At 36.1% G+C, this 26,587-nt stretch overlaps 1 protein-coding gene and 1 pseudogene across 4 annotated transcripts in view; both read right to left on the reverse strand.

The window, feature by feature from the left end:
• STPG2 (sperm tail PG-rich repeat containing 2) overlaps positions 1 to 26,587 on the reverse strand; it is a 530,653-nt gene that overhangs the window by 27,491 nt on the left and 476,575 nt on the right. The gene's annotated exons all lie outside the window — the stretch shown is intronic.
• LOC112825475 (DDB1- and CUL4-associated factor 5-like) lies at positions 1,956 to 25,919 on the reverse strand (annotated as a pseudogene).

The following is a 26,587-nucleotide window of genomic DNA, read 5'->3' on the forward strand; positions in this document are numbered from 1 at the left end:
GATCAGAAGGGAGAAATATCTGCTTATGGAATAATATGAACAAAAGGTTAACTGACATTGGTTGTGCTCTTAAGATAGAATTGGAGATTTTGTAAACTTTCTTGAGGGTATTCCTTTTTTAATGAATTATGTTTCTATTTGATGAGAGTAGCCTTAATAAAAGAAAAATATAGTTCATTAATTGCCACCCCTAAAACTCATACACACACTCTATTGATAGCAAACAATGAACTAGAGAGTCACCTAAAATTGAAACATGGTAGATATTACTGAGATAGGTTAGTAGAGCAGTTACCCACACAAACATTTTTTTATATAAAGGATTAAAAAATTCCAATTTAATAAATTTTGAAAAGCAAATGTAGAATGACTTGGGTTTATAAAACTAGAATTTACAATTATCTGTGAATAGTCAAAGACAAATCATAGAACCATTTTGATTACAAATCCAAAGTAATTCTAATGGTTATAGAATCACCCTCCCAATTCCCGCCATAAGATTACAGCTGTTAAATCGTAAACATCCCCACTGCTACTCACACTCCTTCATCTCCTCCTAAGACAGTGTTTTCACACCCAAGTCACATCACACATACCAGGCACGTCTTTCCTTTCACAAAGCTTAGCCAGATGATGTCTCCTTTTGGTGTAGATCAACAACCTTCCTTTAATAAATAATCGTCTTCCCCCAGCGTCTAAACTCATCCAAGTCTTCATCCCTCACATGGTCCCAGTCCCAGTAGGCCAAGTCCTCCTCTAAAAGGAATGCTGGACCGGAGAGGCCTCACCAGTCACACGGTCAGTCCTCTCTATGCCAATGCTGGCTGCACCCCAAGCGGTCTGGCACCTTGACACCCAAGAAAGTTATAGTGTGCTTCTTTCTCTCTCTCTCTTCCTTGTTTCTTGCCACTACTCTGCCTTTTCATGACATCTGTGATGACGGGATGTCTGGTCCTTCCTAGGTCTTCCCATCTTGTGCAACACTTCATGCATAACCAAGTGACTGTCAGGACTACTGTGATGCTGACAGTGTCTTGGTCTTTCCCCCTCTCAGTGAAATGCAGTCTCTTCTAGGAGCCAGGAGTCTTAAAACCAGAGACTCTTCTGTGCCTCCTAACACACCAACTCAACAGGAATCTGTTTCTTTGAGATGCCCACTGCTCTGGAGATCTAATCAGGACAACACAGCCTTTGCTAATTGCAAGCCTGTGGGAAGATGCCTGTTCCTTCAATTCTGACCAGTCATTTTGGGTTGAATTAAATGAATATAGTACTACACTCTGCTCTTCACGACACTTCTTCATTAACAGACCTAGAACATCTGCTTGAATAGTCTGAGCACAAAGCTCTTGAGGCTGTCTTTTCCCCCTCCTCTCATCACGTAGGGCCAGGGAAGCGCCCAGTGGCCTTTAGAGTGCCTCTTAGGAACTAGCACCTCAGCGGCTCCAGCGTTCCCCACAACCCGTCATAGTTTACGGCCTCCATGCAGAGTGTGGTGCAGCCCTGCTCAGTCTGCCATGGGTGAAATTTATCAGGGATCTGTGTTCTCTGGAATCTGATCTTAAGTGCTAACCTCTCATTAAAAAGGCTTCCCTTTTAGAATGTGCACATTAAATGCTCAATGAAGAAGTGCTACTGAGAGAAAATATGGACGATTTCTCTAAGAAAAGACCCGTGCTTTCCATTTCAGCACAGCCAATGGGCTGAGGGCCCATTTCTACTCTCCCCTTCATTCTTTCAGCATAGATCCATGACTCGGTGGCAGCATAGCCGGATCCAGGAGGCCCTCACGGTTAAGACCAGAACACCTACAGCATGTAGACAAGGTGAGATGGCAAAAGATACAGATCCACACATCCTTTCTCAGGGAGAGTGGAAAGCCTCTGGGACAATGAGCTCACTTATGCCAGTGAACACATCCAAGACCAAGTCAAACGTCTCAACAAGGATTTACTTTAACAAAACACACAGGTATGCAATGCCCTGCTCGGGGCCTTCCCATTGAGCTTCTTGGTTTCAAAAGAGTTCTGTAGAGAGCCACCATTGTTAGTGTCCTGTTAGGGGTCTTCTGGGGCCTCTGCCCAAGGGCACTGCTGTGTGCCTGGCCTGGGCCATTGCTGGGATTTCTAGCAGAAGTCCCTTCTTTGAAAGCATCTTTGCTGCGACCTTCAGGGGCAGGTCCTGGTTCCTCTGGCCTACGGTCGTGCTGAGACAGGCTTCCTTATTAGAAGAAGGGGCTGGGTCGTCCCTGTGGCTGGTTCCCACTCGCCCTTCATCTGCCTCCCCAGACACGAGGGAGCACTCTCCATCTTTGTTATTGGAGTAGGAGATAGAGGAGTAGTGGAGCCACTTGTAAGGTTTATCAATCTTCCCTTTGACCTAGTCTACGCCAGAAGTTGGCGATGCCTGGCTGAATCTCCAGCATGGAAGTGCTCCGCTCAGGGGAAGAGGTGGGAGAGGAGGAGAGGTCATCCACTTTGATCTGGGGGTAATCATAGTTGTCTTCTCGGCTGTAGGTGTTGGCAGGTTTGCTTGGGGGGTGGGCCTCTCTTCTCAGGATGCCTTCTGCCAGCACTGTTGGGTATCGTGCTGCCGCATGGCTGTTTGGTGCTCACTCAGCTCCTTATCTTCAGAGCTGCTGCAGCTGCTGGAGTGGCTGGACTCGTCTTCAGGGCTGGGAGACCATGGCCGGGGAGAGATACCTGTGTCCAGCTCCACCTCACAGGCGTTCGCTTCAGAATCAGACTCATTGGAAAGGGCCAGGAGGTGTTTGTCCTGGTAGCACCCCAGAGCAGACAGGTGCTGCTGGTGAGATGCTGCCTCCTCACACATGGGCGGTGGTGGAGGTGATGCCCCTGAGCTGGTGGTGGTGCCCCTTAGCGGGTCCCAGGTGGAAGGCGCTGTGGGTGGAGGGGAGCAGGGCAATGAGGCTGAGCACTCAGAGTCAGTGGAGCCCGAGCGCTCGCTGACCCCACCAGCGGCTGGAGGATCATGCTCTCGCTGGGGTCACTGTCAGAGTCAGAGCTCCAGCCCTCCATCTCGGGGCACACCAGGGAGTCAAAGAAGGCCATCATCTGGGGGTCATCCTGCACAGACTGGTTGGCGTAGTCCTGTGAGGCCCACACATTTAAAAAAAATTTCTTTTTAATTGAGATATAACTGGCATATAAAATTATGTTACTTTCATTTCTTAATCAATGGTGGAACACAGAAAAGTGGTGGTGGAAGTTGGAGTAGAGAGTGGCCCCCTGGTAGTGAGGGAAAGGTATTTTACCACTGATATGTTCAGAATTGCTAGCTCATTGTGGTAATAAAAAGTCAACTGGCTTTTAGTGGGTTTGATTATTGTTTTTCAAATGTTCTACAATATACATCCTTATTGCATGCATGTAGGACAAACTGTTCCTACCACCCCACAGCTTGGTATACAAGGAACAAGGAAGAAGTTTTTAAAAAGAGAAGAAAGCCTAGCCAGTGCACCAAAAACCTTTAGAGAAAAAAGCCTAAATTATCATTACATTCCTCTTTATTTTATCAAATTTGTATTAAATTATAGTAATAAATGCCCATTGATATAAATGAAACAGTTGTATTTTTAATAGTTAATAAACCACTAAGCCTTTCCTTAGCTGGAAACAAATAATAACTTTTTCTTATGGGTCCACCTATACTTTTTCTCTTTGCTCAAATAACTAAACATATTTGTCTCATACAAATAAATGGCATTATATGATATACAGAATTCTTTAACTTACTTTTTTATTTAATAATATATTGCAGTATCTCTACAAGTCAATTCATATAGCATTAATTTTCTCTCTTAATTGCCTAGTGCCATACAAGGCACATAATGAGTCTTCAATAAACATTTGTTGAATCAATGAATTTATGAATAAATATATTGAATTAAATTTATAATCTGGTAAATATATGCATGATGTTCAGTCCTATAGAGAGCTGTGGCATATTTCTCATATATATGCAGGTCTTGTTTTGTATCCTCAATGAACTTGTACAGTTTTATTTTCTGGTATACTTCTTTTTATTTGAGATATTATAGTGTCTAGTTTTTCATGAATAATGAAAATTTCCTAATTTGTTATTTTCAATCTAAAGAATTTTTATATATATCTTGTTCTAGTCACTTTGCAATATTCTCTTACTAATGCTAATGTTTTAAGCACTGTTTCTTGTTTTCTTTTTTCCATACACTCATGTCATTTCTATCTCGCTTTAATATTTGCTCTGCATATTTCATTATTTTTCTATACTGCATTATATAAAACCTCTGGAACAGGGGCATCTGGGTGGTGTGGATGGTTGAGTGTCAGACTCTTGGTTTCAGCTCAGGTCCTGTCTGGGGATCCTGGCACCGAGCCCCATGTCAGGCTCCATCCTCAGTATGGAGTCTGCTTGAGACTCTCCCTCTCCCTCTGCCCTACCCCCCCAAATAAATAAATAAATAAATAAATCTTAAAAAAAAAAACCTCCGGAGCAAATTTGAATGATAGTTGTTATCACTGTCTTCATCCTGGTTTTGGAATAAAACTAATGTTTAATATTCAATGTTATGCTTGCTATCAGGATTTTCTATACAGTTTTAAAATTATTTGACTATACCATCAAATCCTATTTTAGTTCAGTTTTTTATCTGGAAAGGTCCTTAAATTTTGAAAACAATTCTGCAGTATCTTTTAATGTAATTACAATGTTTTTATCTTTTAATTTGTTGATGAAAATAATTACATTGAAATACTTTCTACTGTTGAGCCATTTTTTTTCATTCCAGGAATGAACTCTACTTAGTGATGTGTCATTCTTTTAATTTCTTGATTCAGTAAATATTTATTGATCACCTAGTAGACACCTGACACTCTTTCAAGTGACATTTCCAAATCCAAATGGAGATATCAAAAAGGCAGTTGGATACATGTTGTGGAGTCTGGGGAGAGAACTAGAACCAGGTTGAAGATATAATTTGGGAATTACCAGCATATAAGTGGTATAGATTTATAGTGAGATTAGTGATTAAAAAGAAAAGGTCCTGCAAATACATCATGGGCACTCCAACATATGACAACAGGTTGATGAGAAGGAATTAGTATACAAGACCCAGAAGAAGCAGACAATAAGATAAAAGGAAAACAAAGAAAGTTTGATATCCCAGTAGTTATGATCTACTCTGTTAAATCTGGCTGGGAAGTTAGGTTTATTTTCAGTTTGTGTCTTAGTAATGTCCATGACTGTTTTCTCAAACTACAAAAGCACATAAGCCTATATCATCAGGGAACAGCTTATAACAATTTCAAGGTCCCTGTGCTTGGGTTGTATAGTTATAGTCTTCCACAGTTGTTCACTGGCTGTCTCTCTGAATGTACGTGTGAGTGTGTGTGTGTGTGTATATAAGCCCTCATTATATATTAACTAACACGGTTTTGTCATTGTTTTTTTATTTTTATATAAATTGCTATTATTTCTATTTACTTATACAAGTCACATTTGTTCTCTGGCATATGGGTCATTTACAATGACAACTTATTTTGGATAACAGTTTCCCATCTTCAGCTCTGACCTCCTAATTGCCTGAATGGATGTCATCAGTTCTAGGAATTTACCAATCACAAATTTCCTAGATATATCTATAACAAAAATTACTGTATCATTATAATCTACCCTTAATCATCAAGGGTTCTTTATGATTGTCTTCTTTTTTAATGTTCATAACCTCCTCCTTTATTATCAGCATTATTTAATATTATTTCTCTGCATCCTTTTGAAAAATCTTATATCTAGTTTATAGAAATCCAATAGATATTTTTAAATCACTTACTAGTTTGTAAGAACAGATACTTTGAGTAAATAAAGGTAATTGGACACAGATATGACTTATAAAGAATATACAGCCTGATAAAAGAGATTGGAGCTATCACATAACCAATATTAACACAAAGTAGGAATTAATATGTTTCTGATATAGAGGATAAAGATAAAATTCAAAGGAAGAGGTCAATATTTCTGCCTTGAGTGACTGACACGTCCCCATTTAAACTGGGCTTTGAAACATAAATTGATTTTGTAAATGTAGAGATGATTAAGTGATACTCAAAAAGTGAACAGAACAAGTAAACAAAGTGAGAATACTGGGTCAAGTGATATGGAAAATAGCAAGTACTTTTCTTAAGCTAAAATTCATGAATATGAAATGAACGAATAGGAAGTACTCTTTGAAAAGTACATTTGGACCAGGAAATGGAAAGCTCTGGAGTAAGTGAAGACTATTTTCTTTTCTTTTTTTTTTTTTACTTTATTATGTTGTGTTAATCATCATACATTACATCATTAGTTTTTGATGTAGTGTTCCATGATTCATTGTTTGCGTATAACACCCAGTGCTCCATTCAGTACGTGCCCTCTTTAATACCCATCACCAGGCTAACCCATCTAGAGCCCCCAGTTTGTTTCTCAGAGTCCATAGTCTCTTATGGTTTGTCTCCCCCACCAAAGACTATTTTTTACAGTGATCTGGTCAGATTTTTGCTTCAGGTAGATTAGCATGACATAAATTTGAGATATGAATTAGAAAAATTAATAGCAGAGGATTGCTATAATTTTCCCATGATAATTTCAATGACTTTCAATTAACAAGGTAGGATTTGTTTTTATCTTGGGTCCCATTTTGTCCTAAGTCCTACTAAAGTATTTCAACTTAGTCTCCAAACTATGTAGATTGTTAGTTTGTTAAATTCCACTTTCCATTATTTTTGCACTCACTTTGTTATAGATTAATTTTAGTAAAGCTAAATAATGTGATGAATTTACTAGGTTTTCTCTCAACTAAGATGTTCAATTTAATTATGATACTGTTGTTATTACCTAATAATTCAAAGAGCTGCTACAACCAAGATAACTATAACACAATGATAAGGAAGAGCTTGCCATACTAGATCTCTAGCCTAATTAAAATCGCTAATTTATTAAATTGACTGACAACTATCCCAACGGTAAGCATAAAATGGAGCCTAGGAAACAAGCCAGATATAGGTAAACTTGGTATATATAAAGGTAAGACATTATAAATAGAGAATGGATGCTATGACAATTGTTTATCCACATTAAATGTAATGTAATGTAAATGCCCTACAACAATGGCATACAAACACACTCTCACAAATAGAAGATTTGTCAAATATCTAAAGGTAAAACAAAAGTTTGAAACTATTAAGATATATATATATATATATATATATATATACATATGAAATTTAAGGATAGGAGATGATTATTTAAACAACAATCAAAAGTAAAATGAATAAAAAGATTGCTAATTTGCTGAAGTGCTGATGGCATGTAGGTCTAGAGATTTTTAGCAACTATAAAGTTAAGGGACAAAGCTATTATTTTGAATACACTTCAGAGTACCTTAGCATGACCATCTTATCCTCATCAAAATGCAGCAGACCATAAATGGCATAAAGTACAAAATCTTCTGTATGATAGAAATAGCAAAAGAAATTCTCAAAGTCTACCCAAAACCCTTGATTAAAAATAAACTCTATAGGGTAATACATAAAGACAAATAACTTAGTAGGCTATGAATGCTCTTTAAAATCTGGCATTCTGATATTAGATGCTAGAGCTACTCTATTGCATAATTAAAATAGCCACAGAATTGAGTAGTATCAATATTTCTCATCTGAAGTCCTAAAGGCTTCCCATAGACTTTGCAAATGATATATCTGATAAAAGTTTAGTATCTAGATTATATAAAGAACTTACCAACTCAACACTCAAAAAATAACCCAGTTAAAACATGGGCAGAAGACATGAACAGACATCTCTCCAAAGAGGACATACAGATGGCTAACAGATACATGAAAAGATGCTCAACATCAGTCATCATCAGGGAAATACAAATCAAAACTACAGTGTGATATCACCTCACACCTGTCAGAATGGCTAAAGTTAACAACACAGGAAACAACAGATGTTGGTGAGAATGCAGAGAAAGGGGAACCCTCTTGCACTGTTGGTAGGAATGCAAACTGGTACAACCACTTTGGAAAACAGTATGGAGGGTCCTCAAAAAGTTAAATATAGAACTACCCTAGGATCCAGCAATAAACTACTAGGTATTTACCCAAAGGATACAAAAATACTGATTGGAAGGGATACACGTACCCCAATGTTTACAGCAGCATTATTAACAATAGCCAAATTATGGAAAGAGCCCAAATGTCCATTGACTGATGAGTGGATAAAGAAGATGTGGCTTATAAATATATGCACCATGGAATATTACTCAACCATCAAAAAGAATAAAATCTTACCATTTGCAACGACATGGATGGAGTTAGAGTGTATTATGCTAAGCAAAATAAGTCAGTCAGAGAAAGACAAATGCCATATGATTTCACTCATATGTGGAATTTAAGAAATAAAACAGATGAACATTGGGAGGGGGAGAGGGAGACAAACCTTAAAACAGACTCTTGAGACTTTTTTTTTTTTTTTCAGATTCTTAACTAATAGAGAACAAACTGAGATTTGCTGGAGGGGAGGTGGGCAAGGGGATGGGCTAAACGGTGATAGGTATTAAGTAGGGCACTTGTGATGAGCACTGGGTGTTATATGCAAGTGATGAATCATAAAATTCTACTGAAACAAATATTACACTATATGTTTACTAACTGGAATTTAAATAAAAACTTGAGACTCCAAAAAAAAAAAAGAGGAAATAGCTACAGAATTGAGCAGCATCAATAGTTCTCAATCGAAGTCCTAAAGATATACCATAGACTTTAGACTATCTGAGTTTAGGGTCTTTAGGAAGATTTTAGAATTGGATATTCATGGTTAATGTAAATGGATCAAGATGTCCATTACAGATTAAGACAGAATACCTAAGATTTACCTTCCTGTCTCAACTACTAGAAAACTTGACAAAATATGTGAAACAAGTCTTCAGGTACTTGCCAACAGGAACTATAGGATTGCGATCTTCAAGAGAAGCGATATGAACAAGATGATCCCTATAATTGGACCAGTTTATTCCCTAGAAGCAGTAATGGCCAATCTTTTTTTCCATATCTGATGAAAATTATAAATCTGTAGATCTGGAATGCTGTACAAAATAAATATTGCTGACAGAACACTTGGCACATCTGTAATAAAACATATTTAGGGTCACCTGGGTGGTGCAGTCAGTTAAGCATCTGACTCTTGGTTTCAGCTCAGATCATGATATCAGAGTCATGGGATCAAGCCCTGCATCAGGTTCCATGCTCAGTGCAGAGCCTGCTTGGGATTCTCTCTCCCCTCTCCCACTGCCACTGCCCCTTCCCCCTACTCTCTCTCTTTCTCAAATAAATAAATCTTTAAAAAAACATGTTTAACAAATTAGATAAAACAAGTTCTTTGAAAAGATCAACAAAATTGATAAACTTCAATCCTAACTGATCCAAAACAGACTAGAGAAAAGAAAAAAAATATTACTAATGTAAAAAATAAGTAATAATACAGATCCTGTATATATTAAATGGATGATAAGGGAATGTTATAAACAGCTAATGCATTTGACAATTTAAATAATATAGAAAAATTCTTGGAAGATACAAAGCACTAAAACTCACCCAAGATGATATAATAATAATGTGACTTGCCTATTCAAAGAAATTAAATACCTAATGAAAGTTTTTCCCATAAAAAAAAAAACAACCTGCAGGCATAGATGGCTTCAGTGGTGAATTTGATCAGACATGTAAGAATTAAGTAATGCAAATTCCATTCATACTCTTCCAGGAAAAACTAGACATGGAATTCTCAACTCATTTTTTGAATCCTCAGTACCAAAATCAGATGAAAACATTAGAATAAAAGAAAACTATAGGCCAATATTTTTATTAACATAGATGTAAAGCCACATTCACAAATGTTTAATGGAATTCAAAAACATACAAAACGGATAATGGGATTTGTCTGGGAATGCAAGGATCATTTAATCAGTGTAATTTTCCATAGTCATAGATTAAAGAAGAAGAAAAACACTGATCTCTCCCAAAGTACCAAAAAAGCATTTGACAAATTTCAATAAATATTCACAGTAGAAATTCTCAACCAACTAGAAATAGAAGGTATTGTTTTCTATCTGCTAAACAGAATCTGTGAAAAAATTAAAACTAATATACTTATTTATAAAAGACTGAGTGCTTTTCCCCTAAAATGAGAAAGAAGGAAAGGATGTCTGTGTTGCATCTCTTATTCAAAATGGCACTAGAGTTCCTAGGCATTGTAATAAGGCAAAATAATAATCATAATGATAGGCATACTGATTGGAAAAGAAGTGAAACTGTCTTTAATTCAGAGACAAAAATGAAAATGTATGTGGAAAATCAAAGAAATTTATAAAACAGACACTAGAATCAATAAGTGAGTTTAGCAATGTCACAGGATAGAAGGTCAGTATCAATTGTGTTTTGAAATACTAGCCAGAAAATACTGGAACTTCAGGTAAGAATAAAGCATTAGTTTAGCAAAAGATGTACTAGACTTATACAATGAGAAATATAAAACACTGATGAGAAAAACTTTAAAAAGTCCTGATAAATAGAGATTTATATGTTATTCATAGAGTGGGAGATGCAACATCAGTTCTTTCCAAAATGGTCTATAGATGAAACACAATAGAAATATCAACAGCCTCCTTTTTAGAACGGATGATATGCTTCTAAAATTTATACAAAAACTCAAATTATCCAAAATGACTAAAGCAATTGTGAATAAAAGAACAAACTTTTAAGATGTATAATATCTGATTTCAAGATTTATTCTATGACTACACTAATTAAAATATTTTGGATTTTTAAAAAAGATTTATTTACTTATTTAAAGGAGAGAGAGTGTGTGAGCAGGGCGAGGGGCACAGGGAGTGGGGAGAGAGAGAACCTCCAGCAGACCCCTTATTGAGCACAGAGCCCGATGAGGGGCCAATCTCAGGATCCTGAGATCATGACCTGTGCTGAAATCAAGAGTTGGACACTTAACCAATTGTGCCACCTAGGCACCCCAAAATAGTTTGGATTTTGTATAAGGACAGACATATAGATAAGTACAGCAGAACAGAGAGTTCACAAATTGACCAACATTATGGTATGTTGATGTTTTATGTAGCTGCAAAGGTGGTTCAATGTAGAAAGAAACATATTTTCAATAAACATTTCTGGAACGATTTTTTATATCCAATGCCAACCAAAGGTTTCCTTTCTCTAGGTCATGCCATATCCAAAAATTAAATTTGAAATGGCTCTTAAATATAAGTACTACAACTACAGAAATTCTTGGGGAAAAAAAGTAACCTAGTAGAAAATCTTTGTGTCCTTAGGTAAAGCAAAAATTTCTGAGATAGAATGCAAAGTTATGTACCACACAATAAAAAATTGATTAATTTGGACTCCATAAAAAAATTTTTTAAATGCTCTTCAAAAGAAACTAGAGAAAATTAAAAAGCCATAGTCAGGAAAAAATATTTTAAAAACATATCTTATTAAGAATTGTAATCAGAATATTTAAAAGATACCTACAGCTCCATAATAAGAAGACAAAAATCAACTGAAATAGTGACAAAGATTTTCTCCTTGACCAAACTCTAGCCAGGCTCCTCTGAGCCCTCTTTTGATTGGCCTCAACCTTGGCTTATAAAGCCTTGGACAAAATACTAACAGCTCAAGGCCACCTTCCAAAAGTGACCCTAGCTTCCCTTAAAGTGCCTGCCTGAGGAAACTGACAAAATACTTTGCTGTCTTGCAGGCTATGCTGCCAAAAGAACGTCCTGTTAATTCCAGGCAACACTTGCAGTTAGAGTCCCTGTCTGCCGGTCTCTGTGGGAGGGTGGGAGCCTAGCTTTGATAAGTGTGCCAGCTAACAAACCCTAACATAGGTTTAACATGGACCAATTTTCCCCAATTTTTGCAATTTTTCATTTCCCTAATTCTATTCAGCCCCTATTCACCTCCCTCCCTATTTCCTCATTCTCCCAGTTACTCTTATGTAATCAAAGTTGAATTCACTTCAACCAGACTCTGTTCCCTATTGTAGAAGGGTAGTACTGATTAAAATCTGTCCTTATCACTTTAGTGTCTGGCTTTGACATTAGGCAAAATATTTGAATAAGCATTTCATGGAAGAAGATTATAAATAACAAATGAGCGTATGGAAAGGTGCTCCTTATTATTAGTCACAGGGAAAAAGCAAATTAATTTACACACCTGCTATAATGGCTAAAATTAAGAAGATAGTATCAAATGTTGATGAAGACAAGGAGCAGCTGGTACTCTCAGACATCTCTAGCAGGAATGTACAACTTTTCAACCACTGTGGAAACTTCCTTGGCAGTCTCTGGTTAAATACACACCCACTGATCTCATTCTACCTATCCACCTAAGAGAAATGAAAACGTCTGTTCACATAATAATTTGTACTCAAATGTTCATAACTGTTTCAGTCACAACAGTTTAAAACTGGAAGTAACTCTAATGCCTCATCAATTTTTGAATGGATAAACAAAACATTATATAGTTATATAATGAAATACAATTGAACAATAAAAAAACAAGCTGTTGACTCATTGAACAACATAGAGAAATCCAAAACCTATTATACTAAGTGAAAAAAGATCCTTTTGCTATGATTCAATCTCCATGAATTTCTAAAAAATAATAATAATAATCACAGCAGAACAGTGGCTGCTACAAGCAATGGGTCATTGAAAGAAAAACTCACCCTAAAGAAGTGATGGAAGGGGGATAGAAAGTGGGCAAAATGCGTGAAGGTAATCAAAAGGTATGATCTTTCAGCTATAAAATAAAAAAGTTACAGGGATATAATCTATAGCATGGCAACTATAGTTAATATTGTACTGCATATGTGAAAGTTGCTAAGAGAGTACATCTTTTTTTTTTTAAGATTTTACTTGTTTATTTGAGAGAGACAGAGCATGAGCAGGGAGCATGCACATTCCTACTCTTTGGGGAAAAGAGGCAGAGGGAGAAGCAAACTCCACACTGAGCCCAATGATCCCAGGACCCTGAGATGGAGCGTGGAGCCTGACACAGAGCTGGATCCCAGGACCCTGAGGTCATGACCAGCCAAAGTCAGATGCTTAACCAGCTGAGCCACCCAGGCACCTCACTAAGAGAGTACATCTTAAAAGCTCTCATCACATGAAAAAAATTCTGTAACTATGTATGGTAGAAAATGCTAACTAGACTATTGTGGTGATCATTTCACAATATATATAAATATCAAATAATTATGTCGTACATTTGAAACTAATATAATGTATGTCAATTATACCTCAATAAAAATAAATAAATAGTGACAGAAATGTTCTATTATATGATTTTGGTAGTGGCTATACAACTATTAAAGCTCACTGAATTAAACCTTCAAATTTAGTTTTAAAATTTTCTATGAATAGAATCTCAAGAAAGCTGATTAACAAATGAATTAATCCTTTCATGATACATCTATTGAAGGAATAAAAACTGCTATTAGAAAAAAACACATTTTATTAATTTCATGATACCCATTTTTTAATATTTTTAAAACAATGCATCATACAATGTATGGTTTCACAAAGTCAGAATGAGAAACATTTTTCTTTCTTATATAAATTATATAAATAATAAAGCTTCTAACACTTGATGGCATCTTAGATTCAATAGAATATGGTAATACTAAAAAGTTGAGTTAAGCTAATTCTGCCATGTTATGTTTATACTATGTGTGTTTCAGGGAAACACACATACACACATAGATATAAAATATCACAAGTAATTTGTATTTTAATTATATATTTCAAAATTAGAGAAAATATAGAGTATAATAAAAACCTACGTATTTACCATCCTTAATGATCAAAATTGCCACTTACAAAAAAAAACATACAATTCTATCCCCTCTCCCTTTTCCTTCTTTTTCCACAGAAATAACTATAATCCTGAAAATGTTACATGCTCTTCATACTCATATTCTTATACTTTGTATTCATAGCAAGAAATAACCAAGTCATGGGCCTTAACACAAATGAATACTATCTAACAATCAAAATAAATGAACTAATGGATATATAATAAACATATTAAAGATAAATTTACTTTATTGAGCTTATTACTATCTGTTGTCTATAAATAAATAGCTATTTTCCACATGAGCCTAAATATTTGCAGGCTTTTTTCCTTAATTTTCAGTCATATGAGAGAAGTGAAAGAATTATTTTTTATGTTCTCTATAGATTTCATGAATACATTAAGTACTTAAAAATGATTTACATACACACATACTTTTGTTGAAAAATCAGAGAGAGCAAGTGTGTTTTACAAATTATACACAACTAACATCAATAAAGGCAAATTTCTTCAGTACTGTCATTTTCTGTTTTTATTGCCTTAAACATGCAGATATCTTCAAAGAACCTACTTATTTGCCCAAAAAGGAAGAAAGTGTTTTCAATCAGAATGTATTGTAAAGAGAAAGCAAAGACCAGTTTTCAATTTTTCATTTGATTTTAACAATTACAACTTTCTGCTTATATCAATATAGCATTTTAACAGTTGAACAGAGTGTTTTTTGTATCTCTAGGTAAACAAAATAGAACTGCCTCAGGAAAAACAAATTATTAAACACCCCCCCCAAGACCCATGCTGAACTCAGAATTACACAGCGTGCACCTAGTCTCGAAAGATTGTGATTTGCTTTTCAGTCCAATGTTTCCTAACGCTAGGAAAAAAAAAAAAAGTAAGCTTTGTTTCATGAGAAAGCTTTAGCCTGAGAATTACTGCACTACCATGGTAACTCAGTGAAATATATTGCATAATCTACAAGGTAGCAAGAAAACATTAGGTTTGGAAAGTAAAATGATCCTTCTGTTGGAAAGTCATCCACATGCCCCCTGTGCACGCGTAGATACCTGTGCAGTTTACCGCATTCTCTCGGAAACATCCGGACTCTGAGGGAAGTTCCCACAGAGAAGTACGTGTATCCCAGCGGTGTGCAAATCATTTCTCTTATCTAATAATCTCTTACAAATATACCTTTGGTTGTACTTTGACTTTCCTAAAAGATGAGACTCAGCATGGGGCATTCATTTTCTCTGCCAAATATTTTTTCAGAAGTTGTTTGTTTTTATGCTGTTATACCTGAGACAGGAGCTCATGACTCCATGAGGAAAGAGAAAGCAGCATTCATATTAAAATGCTAAGGAACATAAAGTCAGTTTCTCATGGTTAACTCCATCTTTTTTTTTTAAATCAGAAATTCTTCTGATTATTTTACAAAAAAGGTATTATTCAAAATGAGTTATACAAGAAAAATAAGTATTATTTAAAATAAAAATGATGAAACAGTTTTAACTTATTTCCGTTACTTCCAGTTTTTTTTATTATGTTATGTTAATCACCATACATTACATCATTAGTTTTTGATGTAGTGTCCCATGATTCATGGTTTGCGTATAACACCCAGTGCTCCATGCAGAACGTGCCCTCCTTAATACCCATCACCGGGCTAACCCATCCCCCCAACCCCTCCCCTCTAGAACCCTCAGATTGTTTCTCAGAGTCCATAGTCTCTCATGGTTCATCTCCCCCTCCAATTTCTCCCCCTTCATTTTTCCCTTCCTGCTATCTTCTTCTAGTTTTAAGGATAACAGAGCAGAAAAAACACATGCACGTTGCATATATGATTTGAACTACTTGCCAATTCGAACTTCAAAAAGCTAGAATTAGTTATGCAAAACTGTTGATAAACAAGTCCTTTACAACATGTCCAATTGCATTCTACTATAGCATCTAAAGAAACTAGTAACTTAATAAACATCAATTATTTAACATTATTGATCAGGTTACATAAGCAAAATACGTAACATTGATATACATGTTCTGGATAAGTTCTAATATAATTGGAAAAGGCAGTTCTTTTCTGCCCTATCATATCCTTTCCAAATTATTTTTCAGATTTTGAGGAATCATCTACCAAAAGAAATCGAATTAATAGAAATAAACTTCTTTTAAAGTCTCCAATTTAAATAAATGTACATTTCTGTTAGCTAATTAAATTAATTTTAATTATCTTATACACAACATAAAATTATACTTAGAAACTATAATTAAAAGATTGCTGTGCTAGGGCACCTGGGTGGCTCAGTGGGTTAAGTGTCTGCCCTTGGCTCAGGTCATGATCCCAGGATCCTGGGATGGAGGTCCACATCAGGCTCCCTGATCAGTGGGGAGCCTGCTTCTCCCTCTCCCTCTGCCTGCCTCTCTCTCTCTCTCTCTGTCAAATAAATAAAAAATAAAATCTTTAAAAAAAAATTTTTAAATGCTGTGCTGAGTTAGAACTTTAAAAAAATTAGCAATGTAAATAGTAATATTCCATGTATCCACGCCACATAGTTTCTTCTTTTTGCTACACTTCTAGAGAACCCTATGGTATAGTATATCTGTCTGAGAAATGCATATGATTTCAAAATATTGATAAAGAAAACAAACTAGCAAGCTATCACTATGAATTTTTCCATTCTTTCCATATTCATGTACTTATTTTCCTGATTCCTTTTTTTTTCATTATCTCTATGTCTTATTCATTTTCTTTTGTTGCCTCAGTGTAATTTATAGATGCTAAGGCTTAACAATTTTAATGGTAATAGCCTGGGAAGCAGTTCCCCTGACCATGTGCAGGAAGGGGAGTAGGAAGGAGCAGTTATAGACAGTCCTTGCTAAGCAGCCCTGGAGAAAAATCAGAATCCCACAGATCTTTTCTGTTTCTGAAAATGAGGGCATGTAAATAAGGTATTTGTTTATTAGGTGAAGTTTTTTTTTATGTTTAAATATTTTTTAAATTTTAATTCCAGTATAATAAATATACAGTGTTACATTAGTTTCAGGTGTATAATATAGTGATTCAGCAATTCTATACATTACTCAGTGCTCATCGCAATAAGTGTACTCTTAATCCTCTTAAGTAAAGGGATTTTAAGAAAGAAATATTCAATTTAGTCTTGTGGGTCCGTTGTGCATTAGGCACTCCCAAACTATGACTCAATTTTAATTTCTGAAGCAAACCATGCTACCCACCTTTAAATGGTAGATTTTTAATAGCACAGAATATGTCCATGAGGAGTAATGTTGCTTAAGTGAGTGAAGTATTTTTGAAGATATTTGTCATTTTCATGTGAGGTAGTAAAAGAATATTAATAAAAAGTTCATGTCTTCAATTTTTATATTCTGAAGTTTAAGAAAAACCTCCTTATAAAGATCTCTTTAACATTTTAGAAGACTTTTTTGTTCTTGATTATATGTAACACTGCTGACCATTGCTGTTATTTAATTATAAAGACTTTTATAAATCACAAAACAATTGCTTTCATGTATGAAACAAAAGAAAAATGCATAATCATACAGTTTAGGAAAATGTTACTTAGAAATTCTTGCAGTAAAATCTACAGCTAGAAAAATCAAAAGCAGCCTGAAAAAAAATATCATAATGGTCTTGAAACTTGCAACAAATAATGGCACATTTTAACTAAAATAAGAAACAAAGACACAAAAACATGCCAATAGCACAAATTTCTCCATTATTTTTAAATACTGCTGCACTTCTAAAAATAAAATATAATACATAGACTTCCTGCAGAGATAGAGGATTAAAACAGTACCAAAAAATCTCCCTCCTTCAATATTTAACAAAATGAAGAAAAATAGTAGAAATAACAAAATTCACCAGCAGGATCCAAACTATGAAAGAGATACAATGAAATGCCCAACCTAAAAAAGTAGTAACCAATAAAAAACACAGATGATCTTAGTTTAAAAAAAAATCATCCTTGCCTCATCTCCCCCAAAAAAGCAATACTTAGGAAATGATGAGACAAGAAAGTTCTGGAAATTCTCATCAACACTTTCTAATTTTAAGCAAAGCTAGCTGGAGTGATTCATCAGCCCTGGGAAAATCAGAATGAATCCAAGAAAGTAAAAATAACTTACATGATGCAGGGAAACATGAGCAGAGTGAGAAAATATCACCAGGATTTTCCATATTCCAGGATAGTATACTGAGTTAAGTAAAAGATCTAAAAACTATGGGAGTGCCACAGTTTATGCTGGGGTGAGTGGGCTCTGACATGGAATTTAATAAAACAATAAGAAAAAGAACCCAGTTCAGATTACACAAAGCTGCAGCTGAGTCCTAGCTCTTCTACAGTTCATTCTTTTATTCATTCATTCAACCATTCTTTATCGAGAACCTATGATGTATCTGGCACTGTTCCAGGCAGTGAATAAATGGTAGTAAACAAATCAGACAAAAATATTTAGTTTGACAGAGTTTATAACAGAAACAACTTCTTATTTCTTTTATTTTTTTAAAGATTTTATTTTTATTTATGAGAGAGAGCAAGAGAGCAAGGGGGGGAGGAGCAGAGGGAGAGGGACAAGCAGACTCAATGCTGAGCACAGAGACTGTCAGGGGGCTCGATCGCAGAACACTGAGATCATGATCTGAGCTGAAACCAAGAGTCGGAGGCTTAAACGACTGAACCACCCAGGCACCCCTAGAAACAACTTTTTAAAACAAACAAAATCCAAATAAGTCTACAGCTTATTAGAATATGATAAATGGAGTGGAAAAATCAAAGGAGAGAAGAGAGAGAAGATGACAAATGAGCAAAGACTGGAAGAAAGTTAGGGAATGAACTATGTACACAGGTGAAGGTGAGACTCCAAGCAGCACACACAGCAGGTGCAGAGGCAAGTGTGGAAACAACCCAGCTGGACAGTATTACTTCCATGAAGTGAGCTAGGTGGAGGTTAGAAGGTTAGATAAAAGAGTAACTGGGTGGGGCACCTGGGTGGCTCAGTCGGTTAATCGGTTAATCGTCTGCCTTCGGCTCACGTCATGATCCCAGGGTCCTGGAATCTAGCCCCACATCGGACTCCCTGTTCAGCAGGGAGTTTGCTTCTCCCTCTGCCCCTACTAACCCTGCTCATGTTGTCTCTTTCTCTCTCTCTCACTTTCTCTCTCTTTCAAATAAATAAATGCAATCTTTAAAAAAAAAAAGAGTAATTGGGTTGGAGGTGGAGGCAGGCATATGGCACAAGGCCTTATACCATTGTAAGTATTTTGGCTTCTACATGGAATGAGAAAAGAAGCCATTGAGTGTTGTGAACAGAGGAGAGACTTAATCTAATTTATAATTTAATTGGCACATCCTGGCCATGGTCCTGATAAAAGACATTAGGAGGAGTAAGTGTAGAAGCAAGGAGACCCATTAGGAGGTTATAACAATAATTCAGAGAAAAGAGGATGACAGTGGTAGAGCAGAGATTTATGAAAAGAGGTTGAAATTTGGATATATTTGGAAAGTAGAGCCAATAGAATTTCTGACTGAGTATATGAAGATATGAAAGAGAGGAGTCAAACCAGAAGTTTGGTTTTGGATATGGAAATTTTGAAATGCCCATTAGACATCCAAATGGAGATTTGATGTTTGGAGTTTAGTAAGAAAAGGTCTAAGAATTTTGGCAACGGACAGGACATCCAACCCAAAAGGGACCTCACCCACTTTGCCAAATAGCCCCCTATATCCAGCTGCTATTTAGTGCTTCCCAGGATTAACCAATTCACCCAGGCCTTGGACTGCCAAACAGCTGCTCAACTGCTTAACCTGGCCCACACATACAGACCAGAGACAAAGCAAGAGAAGCAGCAGAGATTGGTAGCCCGGGCTGGGAAGAAAGCTGCTGGCAAAGGGGATCTCCCCACCAAGAGGCCCCCTGTCCTTCAAGTTGTGGTTAATACTGTCACCACATTGGTGGAAAACAAGAAGGCTCAGCTGGTACTGATTGCACATGGTGTGGGTCCCATTGAGCTGGCTGTCTTCCTGCCCACCCTGTTTTGTAAGATGGGGGTTCCCTACTGCATTATCAAGGGGAAGGCCAGGCTGGGCCATCTGGTCCACAGGAAGACCTGCACCACTGTGAGCTGCACACAGGTTAACTTGGAAGGCAAGGAACTCTGGCTAAGCTGGTGGAAGCTATCAGGACTAACTTACAATGAGAGATATGATGAGATCCACAGTCACTGTGGAGGCAATATCCTAGGTCCGATGTCAGTGGATCACATTGCCAAATTGGAAAAGGCAAAGTTTCAAGAACTGGCCACCAAACTGAACTAAATGTACACTGTTGAATTTTCTGTCCATAAAAGTAACAAAAAGTAGTTCTCTAAAAAAAAAAAGAGAGAGAGAAAGAGATCCTAACTGGAGGTAAAACACAGGACTTTGTCGGCATAGAGTATTTAAAGCTGATGCCAAGGTTGTGAAATAGAGAAGAGGAAGTTGAAAAACAGAGCCTAAGAGAACTCCAATAAGGGAAATCAGAAGGAACCAGAAAAGGAAATTAAACATATATGGTGAATGAAGTAGGATGGCATCTGGATGTCATGCACACAAGTTTCAAGGAAGGGTGTCAATATGGTAAATGCTGTTAACACATAAGATGAGGACTGAGACTTCACCATTGGACTTAGCCACATGGCAGTTACTGTCGGCCATGAGAAGAGTGGTTTCCGTGCAAATGTAGACAGTTCAGAGTCTGCTAGACTCAAGGGACTCTTAGAGGACAGGAGTTGGGGAAAATGACTATAGGAACTATAAGAAAGTTTGCAGTAAACGGAGACTAACAGAGACTGGAGGGGATGCGGGGTTAAAGAAACATTTTTTAAAAATGTGATATATAAGTTTGTCTGCTGCTGGGGTGATCTAGAAGAAAAAAAATGTTGATGATGAAAGGGAGGAGGAGAACTACTGAAGACATGTCTTTGAGTGAGAGGGAGCCTGGTCTAGCGCACAGTGAGGGAGCAGGCCTTAAACAGGCACAAGAAATACTCACGAACACTACCAAATGCACAAGGGGAGAAAGTATGTAGATCACAGCATTTAGCCTTTAAATATAGTAACAGAGAAAATAGTCTTTAGAAAGTGGAAAATGTGTCAAGGATAATTCATTCACATAAATCAGAGCAAATATAAGATCTGAACAAAGCTGCCCATTTTAAGATTTTTTAAAATCTGAAAGTGCATAGCATATGTAAACTATTCAGTCATACCATAATAGGGAAAAAAGAAAATAAATAAAAGGTTCGAGGTGGGAGAGAAGCAAAAGACAAAAACAAACAAAGAATGAAATATCACATGCAAAATAACACAAAGAATTTACATGAAACTTAATCCAGGGACTAAAAGCCTAGAGATATAGAAGAATTTAGAGAAATTAGGAGTTGAAATGGACCACACAGATAACATGAAAGATAACAAAATGAGTTGAAATGTAAGATTTCACAGCTAAGGAAATTGAGAGGCAAAATATTCAAATTGAATGTATAGATTAGAAATAGCAAGAATCAGAATAAACATGATAAAAAGTCAAATAAGTGACATAAAGAAAATATTTGAGGCAATTATAGGAAATTAAAAGAAAATAGAAACATATTAAAGATTCTCATTGAGAGATGATGGCAAGTAGGCACACTGAGATGATCAAATATACAAAAATTACTTATTGGAAATCTGGTAAATGGAATAAAAAATTTAAAAAACAGGGGCGCCTGGGTGGCTCAGTCGTTAAGTGTCTGTCTTTGGCCCAAGTCATGATCCCAGGGTCCTGGGATCGAGCCCCTCATCGGGCTCCCTGCTCTGAGGGAAGCCTGCTACTTGCTCTCCCACTCCCTCTGCTTGTGTTCCCTCTCTCGCTGTGTCTCTCTCTGTCAAATAAATAAGTAAAATCTTAAAAAAAAGAAAAAGGAATCTAATACAACCACATTGTCTGACATGAAGAGAGAAACTAATAAGGATAATACACTATACATCAGAAAGAACTTTAACAGAACATTAGCAAATGACAAATTTCTGATTAAACTATTCTGTGTCCATGGTAAAGAATTACTTAGGCACAGAGGCAGAAAATGCAAGTTAACTTCAAGAAGAAAAAAAAATTCAAGTTTGCCCCAAATTTCATCAAGCAACATTTAATAGCCAGAATACAGAGAAACAGTGTCTCCAAATTTCTGATGAGAAAAGAATGAATGAGTGAAGACCAGAAAGTTACCTTTGGATCTAAAGGCAAATGTCAAACATTCACATACATGAGACAACATGTGAGTGCCCATGAGTTCATGAATGGTTAAAAACTTAACTATACGGTATTGAAATCCAGACAACTAAAAGATGATTCAAAAACTGAGAATTTAAAAAAAGTGTTTTAATGATATAAACATGGTTCATAAAGGGATGATGGTAAGTATTGAATTCTTTTAGGGAACTAGAGAAAACCATCTAGAAAAGTTAGGGTCGCAGGACATATATATATATCTATATATATATATAGATATATATAGATATATATATAATGCAAACGCTGACAAAGAAAAATAGCACTAGTAATAGAATTAGTGGGAGGAACAGTAAAATGTATAACTTATGGAGGGGATCACTACATGCAGATTAAATTGAATCACAATTGAAAATATTTCTTTAATGGCTGTTTTCTCCCCCACCACACAATTAATAGCAGGGATCATTGTCTATGTCATTCACTTGTGTGAACTGCCCGCCCCCCCGCCCCGACCATTGCTACTTAAAATTTAGATCCATGAATTCACTGAGGACAGAAAAGTGTTAGCACTGGGTGTTTTATTTGACTGATGAATCACTGAACTCTACCTCTGAAACTAATAATGCACTATATGTTAATTGAATTTAAATAAAATTAAATTTAAAAAAAGAAAAGTTGTGTTAGTTAACTCTATCACTGAATATTCATTTATAGCTGAAATAATTAGTTATAAGGAGATGTCCTTATATGCTATTTGGTTACCCAGGGGATAATTCAGTTACAAAAGATTATAAATATCTGCTTCCTTCATTTTATTTTTATTTTTATTTATTTTTTAACAGAAAATAAAGTGATTTTTAATCTATAGATAAAAGACTAAATGATACTCATGATGTTTTATAAGTTTGGTTTTCAAATAGATTTGAATTCACATCAGGTCTTAACACACAATGATTTCAATAAATCAGGCACTCCAGAACACAATGTGGAGGTATAACAATTATGTGATGACTTCTTAATAGTCTGAGGGATAAAGATCTTTTATAAATACGGAAAGAAATTAATCTTTCCACAGTATTAACTCCTAAAAACTATTCTCCTTTATAGACTACAGTATTATTGTCAGTTTCATATACTTTTACTTTATAGAGAACTCCCAGAGGAAGAAATTTCTGGAGGTTTTCCCAGACACATACAGCTACATTTTCTGATGTGCTTACAACATCTGAGAAGTAAGGCACGTCCAGATCCAAATCTTAGGATCAAGGGGTTTCATAACCCTCCTCCATACACTCTTTGAGGTTGGTCATATCCCTAACCATTCCTGGAACAGGATCAATCTTTGTAATTGTGCCCATGGCCATCTGGATTCTTGCATCTCTCAAACAGTTTCAAGTTTTCTTCATTACTCAGAAATTTGCTGTGGAGCCCACGGAGAACAGGAGGGAGGGTTGCTCCCGCCCTCCGCGCTCATCACCTCACCTCTTCTTTCGTTTTATATACCTAGTTTGCAGGATGATTAATCAGATTCCTGAATGTTAGAATGGCTCATATCAGCTCACAGAACAACTGTTAAATTTTTAGAATTTCCACCAAGTAGTTGTTTATAATCAGCCATGGTGGAAGTATTTATACCACAGAAATAGTCAGACGCTATGAATAGGAGTTATAGATAATACATTTATGAATAATTTAGATTTGTTTCCAATGAGGAGACTCCATATATTTCAATAATACTTACTTTTAAAAAATACTTCTTTGAAAACAATTAGAACAGCAAGAAAATAGAAAGCATATTTCAGAGTATACCATCCACCTAATCATAATTGTTGCCAATATTCCTGTGAATTTTTATAAGCTTTTAGTATGCATGGTTTTAAAAATTAAAATGTAATTTATAATTCTGTTTTCCATACTTTATGTTGCAAAACAAATTATCTCCCTATGTTTAAGTATTCAATAAATAATCTTTTTTTTTTTTTTAAGATTTTCTTTGTTTGTTGGAGAAAGAGAGCGCACAAGCAGTCCCACTGAGTAAGGAGCCTGATGCGGGACTCAATCCCAGGACCCTGGGATCATGACCTGAGCTGAAGGCAGACACTTAACCGATTGAGCCACACAGGCATCCCAATAAACAACCTTTTAATAAACTAATCCACTATATGCAAATCATAGTGTGTGCAATTGTCTCGAATTTGTTGAATATTCACATATTTTCAAAAATATTCACAATTATACAAAATCATATGAGGAATGTTTCTGTGCACTTTTTCTTTATTTTCTGGTTACTTCCTTAAAATGTATCTTAGAATTTGGATTATATAGGAAAAGAATTATTTATTTATTTGAGAGAGAGAGAGTGTGCACACGAACTGGGGGGAGGGGCGGAGGGGGAGAAACTCAAGCAGACTCCCCACTGAGCAGGTGGGATCTCACAACCCTGAGATCATGACCCGAGAGGAAAGAGGGGAAATCAAGATTTTGATGCACAATCGACTGAGCCACTGAGTGTCCCTAGGCCTCTTTTTTTTTTTTTTTAACAGAGCTAAAAAACTGAAGCCCAAGCACAAAAGGTCAGTTACAAATGGTGATATATGACAGAGGTATTTCTTCATTTAGGTAATCTGAGTTGGATCTTCAGCCTACAATAGCCAATAAAATAAGAGCATACTCAAGTACCAACCCAACCAGATGTCAAAGCATTTACTCAGGATGGACCCAAAGACAAGCAAAGGGCCTAAAACTTTCTTTTTTTCTTTTGGTTTGTCACCCTCTGGAAAATCCTTGGGAGTATTTTAAATGACTCACCTTTCCTTTCCTCAAGCAGCATTCATCCTGTTTTTCAAAATGATTACTCTCTGGTGCTTTCTGTTCACTATCACCCCTTCAATGAACAGCATCAGCAAATATGTTATCTTCAAAACACTCAATTTATCTAACCCAGAAGATGAAAATAGAAGTTGAAAGTCCTCAATGGAAGATGGTTTCTGGGAATAATGGTTATTGAAATAATAGTTGAAAAGAAAAGACAATTACAACCACAGCAACCAAAAAAACAAAGAGAGATTCAGGTACAAAGGAATATAGGTTGAGAAAGCCAAATTTTATTGGTTACATGCTAGAAAATGCAAAGATCCTGGGTTCTTGAAGGCATTATTTCAATAACTGTCCATTGAAACTGTGCACTGATATTGTTCTAATAATGAGTTATCTCTTATGAATATGTAATTTCAGCACCTAGTCTATAATAGTTGCACATATTTTGAATAATCCACTTTACCTTTCTTATTCCTCATCTCTAAATGTAAAAATAACCTAACTACAGGTGAGTTCTACTGTGCTGAGCAACTCCAGGGGGCATAAGCTATTCTAACTAAATGGTGCTCCTAAAGTCATGTAATGGGCAGTCCTACCTTCGATATTTGTGTTCATTTTGAAGTTTTATAGAAAGTTGATTAGCTACTATTTTTACAGATGTTTTCCCCTTACTATTGTTGTTAGCAATAATATGCTTTTAAGGCAATATGTTCAATACAGCAAATAAAATATTTTTTTAGCATCTGAAATATCTGTGTTCTTTTGTATAGAGTGTTCATTCATTCAACAGACTTTTTTAAAAATCACTAGCATGTTCCATGCAATCAGATTACAAAAATGAATAAGACACTCTCATGGTCCTTAAGAAGCATCTTAATTTGAGGCTATCAAACTTCAAATCACATAACTTGCCTTCTTCTGATTATATGCTCACCAAACCATCTTTCGATTTTTATAATATAGTTGCTCATGTGGCACCTAAGGAGAAAATGTGCTAAATACAAGACTCAAGTATCTGGTCTCCTAGATAGCAGTATTTCTTACCGTAATTTATAGACTGGTACCTTGATTATAATTAGGCTTCCCATGTAGCTTTCCTTATTTGGTACCTTTAGCAATCATAGGTCTTACTGTAAATTGATATTTGAATTCTATATACCTGTCTCCTGAGCATGGTTAACATGAGTCTGCCCTTGAATCTGATCTGCCACGGGCATAGTAGAAAATAAAATTTCTGAAATAAAATAGCTGAGGCTCAGGCCCTGGATAATGGTAAATTTACTAAAGTAGTGCCACATTTTAAAACCTCTGGAGTTTGGGCGCCTGGGTGGCTCAGTTGGTTAAGCAACTGCCTTCGGCTCAGGTCATGATCCCAGAGTCCTGGGATTGAGTCCCGTATCGGGCTCCCTGCTCAGCAGGGAGTCTGCTTCTCCCTCTCACCCTCCCCCCCTCATGTGCTCTCTCTCTCTCTCTCTCTCTCTCTCTCTCTCTCTGTCTCAAATAAATAAAATAAAATCTTTAAAACCTCTGGAGTTACCAACTTAGGATTCTCTAGGTAATCCTCCTTTTCCTTTAGATTATTTGAACCAATTTCATATTTGACAATAAGT

Source organism: Callorhinus ursinus, unplaced genomic scaffold (genome assembly GCF_003265705.2).
Source record: "Callorhinus ursinus isolate GAN/ISIS: 27379988/994484 unplaced genomic scaffold, GSC_fseal_2.0 scaffold4, whole genome shotgun sequence".
In the NCBI taxonomy this organism is placed as follows: domain Eukaryota; kingdom Metazoa; phylum Chordata; class Mammalia; order Carnivora; family Otariidae; genus Callorhinus; species Callorhinus ursinus.